The following is a 5,233-nucleotide window of genomic DNA, read 5'->3' as shown; positions in this document are numbered from 1 at the left end:
TAGTAATTTATACCCCTATACTATCCAACACTTACCCTACTGTTGCACCCCCTGGAGTTAGAATAGTAATTTTTACCCCTATACTATCCAACACTTACCCTACTGTTGCACCCCCTGGAGTTAGAATAGTAATTTTTACCCCTATACTATCCAATACTTACCTTAAATGCAATGTAATATTATGCGTTGTAATTGTATGCGTTGTAAAGGTAGTATGCGATGTAATGGAATGCGTTGTAAAGGTAGTTTTAAAAAATGCGTTGTAGTGTCATGCGATGTAATGGAATGCGTTGTAGTGGATGTTGCGTTGTAAAAATTGCGTTGTAAGTGCATGCGTTGTAAAAGTATGCGTTGTAACGTCATACATCCGTTAGCGATGCTTTGTTCAGGGACTTTTTCCAAGTTCCCGCAACATACTCCTGTTTCTGCGGCGGGATTGTCAGTTTTCTGAACCTTTAGTTTTTATCAATTTTGGACGAGTAGGGCACTCTCTGATATGTAATTTCTTTCCACAATAGAGACATAAGCCATTTTTTCGTTGGTTCTCTCTTTCTTCCTTGGACAACAGACCATGGACCCACACCAATTTCCATTGGTTCTGACGTGTCCACAGCCGCACTAGGTCTAGTCTTATAAAATGTTTTGGTTTCTACTCTCTTCTTTTCCCCTCTATGCTTTGTGTGTCTATGATCCAAGCGTAAGGTTAGATTATTTCGCTCAGAACAGGTAACAAGCTGGGGTTCGATCTGAGCGATGATGTCCTCTTTAAGTCCTCTATTATAGAGAGCTGCCCTTTATTCTTCTGGCCATCCAGTTTCTGACACCAACCTATTAAAGTGTGTTAAATATGTGACTAAATCTTTAATGCCCTGCTGTCATTCTAACAATTCCCGATCTGCACACTGAGTAACCATTCGACAGTCACACACCTTCTCGAACTTGCCCTTAATTTGGGACCAATGATACAACAAAGTGTTATCCTCATTGACAAGAGGGTTCGCCCATGCTGCCGCCTCCCCCCCCCCCCCCCCCAGATGTGAGATTAGGAAGGCTACTCTAGATTGGGCATCTGGAAAAGGTTGAGGCCGAACCATTAAATACAACTGTACTTGGGTCAAAAAGATTTGGACTTTATCAGGATCACCACAAATCACTCTAGGGGAGTCCAAAAAAAGCACTACAGGAGGTACAGTTACTGCCTCTACTGGTGGGGTAGAAGCACTCCCTATGGGTCTACTTTGTGTGGGTGCTGGACTAGCAGTAATGTCTAATCAGTTCTGTAACTGATCCACCTTTCATACCAGTGCAATAACTTCTACTCTTGATGCAGTGATTTCCCCCTTCAGCTCAAGCATCATTGCACACAAATCATCAACTGAAGCCATGCTGGTGATACTGCCCAGGAGGATATTAGATGTGTGGGTCTACTATTCGGTCACACCCTGAGATCCTCGGGAGCAGTACCCCCCAGTGGCCCACCTCCCAGCAGTTCCAGCTCTGATATCTTGTTAACAGATGACCAGAGTGACTAGATGGGGTGAAGGGAATTAGAGATGGTACCCCAGGAAAAGAGGCCTGTATTTGAAACAGCAACCAACCAATATAACTTCGACTTTCTTTATACTCACGTAAGTCTCCAAACATTGAATTATATATTCATTCAAAATTGCATGTCACATATACATAGATATATATGTGTGTGTGCAAACAGTTTTCAGCCCATACGAGGCTTTACCAGCAATCCAGATAGCATTTCTAGGTGGTTGCAACAGTGTAAACAACTTAGATAGATAGGCTGCGACTTGCAACTAAATAGTGCTGAGCCACAATTGGCTAAATGCTAGAAACATTAATGTGGTTGGTGATTCTCTCCAACTAAACCATGCTTCAATTTGGTTCCTTTGTCCACAAATGCCAAACATTCATTGGAATTACCCCTGAACTTGAAATGTGGCTGGATTATTTATTGACGTCAAACACACTGCACTCTAGGGCAATAGGCAACTGAAACTACGCCAGTGTGAATCGCGGATGATTATTCTTCTATGCACTGAGTGACCGTGGGGACATAATCTTGACGCTGAGCTGCATGTACATTTATGTGTAACAATCTTAGCCCTGACATTATCTTCCAATTCCAAGTTAGGTTAAGATTTTAATACTTGATCCTCTTTGATCTGAGAACTGTGTGATGTTTGTTTCATATGAATTGACCCTTATTTATATACCTTGGATGTTCTGTACTGCACCACATTTCCACTTTATATAACATTGGGTTACGTTGAATAGAGATCCAGAGCACTTTAGTTACAACATTTGCGATACACCTTTTTGAGGGGGCAGAGTACAGCCACAATCTTGGGATGTATATGCAACCATAAATGATTTGTTTCTAACTGCAACTTGTTTGATTAAGGCAGATGGGGGTTGGATGCACTTGCACTTTATATATGTATATGAGGTTTAAATGTTTCTTGTATAGATTGTTGCTGTATTTATGCTCCCATTTGAGAATTGAGAGATTCACTTTCTAAACGCATGAATAGAAAAAATTGAGTCGGTTGTTTACAGAAGCATTTGCACTTTTCAGTGGATAAGGGAGTTTTATCTAGTTTGATAGTGGAACTAACAATGTACCTTAATCAGTATCAGTTTGGATAATGGCACTGTTGAGGAATTAGCGTTTGCACAGGTTGTTGCACTATTAGCAAGAAATGAGGCACTCGCACTTTGTGTGCATGTAGAAGACATTTATATCAATATTATCATTTATTAATATATTGTGTTTTATTTAATATTATGATTGAATGATAATAACTGACAGATATGTGCCACTGGTGAGGTACTCATGTTAACTCATGATAACACTATGGTTGACAATTACACAAGAGCCCCAGACATCATCTTTCACAACTGTACGCTCCTAGACTGGTTCTACGCACATCGTCTATATATTATAGCCTTATAGCCCACCGTAGCGGGCTATACCGGCTATTAAAAGCCCGCTGCAGCGTTAAAGGCCCGAGCCAAAGGCGAGGGACTTTAACAAAAGCAGCGGGACTTTAATAGCGGTATAGTCCTGCTACGAAGGGCTATAAGGCTATTAGAACATTCTGCCACTAGAGGGCAGAATGTTCTAACAAATTAAACAAAGGCTTCTCGAAGCTCGAGGAGATTTAAATCCCCTCGAGCTTCTAGAGGCTTTTGTAAAACATTGGACTGTTGCTCTGCGGGCCTTTACCAGCCCGTAGAAGCACGGAGCACTCCATTGTCTACAATGGAGTGCTCCACATTCCAATGTTCTAAAAGGTAATAATGGTATATGTTTTTGTAGAAAGTGCATCATAATAAATGATTAGTATATACCTATTTGATGCAAAATGCGAAGTGGGTCGCACACCGCTCGTCATACTAGCAAATAGCCCCATAGGATTCTGGAGAATGTAGTGACAGCGGCGGGTACACCTATGCCACGAGTAAAAAGTTTAAAATGCCTTACCTGGACACGTGTTACGAGGTAATTGCCTCTCGTCAGCAGGGAGCAGGTACGTATGCGGGGTGCTGTAGACTGCCAAAAAATTATCAGGTATAGTACCTCTCACGGCGCGCGGGTGCGGGATCCGGGCTCGTCAACCCATGGCTCAGGGAGCTTTAAATACAAAATGCGAAGTGGGTCGCACACCGCTCGTCATACTAGCAAATAGCCCCATAGGATTCTGGAGAATGTAGTGACAGCGGCGGGTACACCTATGCCGGGGAACAACCTTTACAACGCAACTTTTACAACGCACTACCTTTACAACGCATTTTTTACAACGCATAATCCATTACAACGCATGACATTACAACGCATGACACTACAACGCATTTTTAAAAACTACCTTTACAACGCATTCCATTACAACGCATACTACCATTACAACGCATACCATTACAACGCATAATATTACACTACACTATCCAACACTTACCCTACTGTTGCACCCCCTGGAGTTAGAATAGTAATTTTTACCCCTATACTATCCAACACTTACCCTACTGTTGCACCCCCTGGAGTTAGAATAGTAATTTTTACCCCTATACTATCCAACACTTACCCTACTGTTGCACCCCCTGGAGTTAGAATAGTAATTTTTACCCCTATACTATCCAACACTTACCCTACTTTTGCACCCCCTGGAGTTAGAAAAGTAACTTTTACCCCTATACTATCTAATACTTACCTTAAATGCAATTTAATATTATGCGTTGTAATGGTATGCGTTGTAAAGGTAGTATGCGTTGTAATGGAAATGCGTTGTAAAGGTAGTTTTTAAAAATGCGTTGTAGTGTCATGCGTTGTAATGTCATGCGTTGTAATGGATTATGCGTTGTAAAAAATGCGTTGTAAGTGCATGCGTTGTAAAAGTGTGCGTTGTAACGACATACATCCCCTATGCCACGAGTAAAAAGTTTAAAATGCCATCCCTGGACACGTGTTTCGAGGTAATTGCCTCTCGTCAGCAGGGAGCAGGTACGTATGCGGGGTGCTGTAGACTGCCAAAAAATTATCAGGTATAGTACCTCTCACGGCGCGCGGGTGCGGGATCCGGGCTCGTCAACCCATGGCTCAGGGAGCTTTAAATACAAAATGCGAAGTGGGTCGCACACCGCTCGTCATACTAGCAAATAGCCCCATAGGATTCTGGAGAATGTAGTGACAGCGGCGGGTACACCTATGCCACGAATAAAAAGTTTAAAATGCCATCCCTGGACACGTGTTTCGAGGTAATTGCCTCTCGTCAGCAGGGAGCAGGTACGTATGCGGGGTGCTGTAGACTGCCAAAAAATTATCAGGTATAGTACCTCTCACGGCGCGCGGGTGCGGGATCCGGGCTCGTCAACCCATGTCTCAGGGAGCTTTAAATACAAAATGCGAAGTGGGTCGCACACCGCTCGTCATACTAGCAAATAGCCCCATAGGATTCTGGAGAATGTAGTGACAGCGGCGGGTACACCTATGCCACGAGTAAAAAGTTTAAAATGCCATCCCTGGACACGTGTTTCGAGGTAATTGCCTCTCGTCAGCAGGGAGCAGGTACGTATGCGGGGTGCTGTAGACTGCCAAACAATTATCAGGTATAGTACCTCTCACGGCGCGCGGGTGCGGGATCCGGGCTCGTCAACCCATGGCTCAGGGAGCTTTAAATACAAAATGCGAAGTGGGTCGCACACAGCTCGTCATACTAGCAAA

The sequence above is a fragment of the Triturus cristatus genome, chromosome 6 (assembly GCF_964204655.1).
Source record: "Triturus cristatus chromosome 6, aTriCri1.1, whole genome shotgun sequence".
NCBI classification, from domain to species: Eukaryota; Metazoa; Chordata; class Amphibia; order Caudata; family Salamandridae; genus Triturus; species Triturus cristatus.
The sequence above is the reverse complement of the archived record's forward strand: the minus strand, read 5'-3'. Positions refer to the sequence as shown.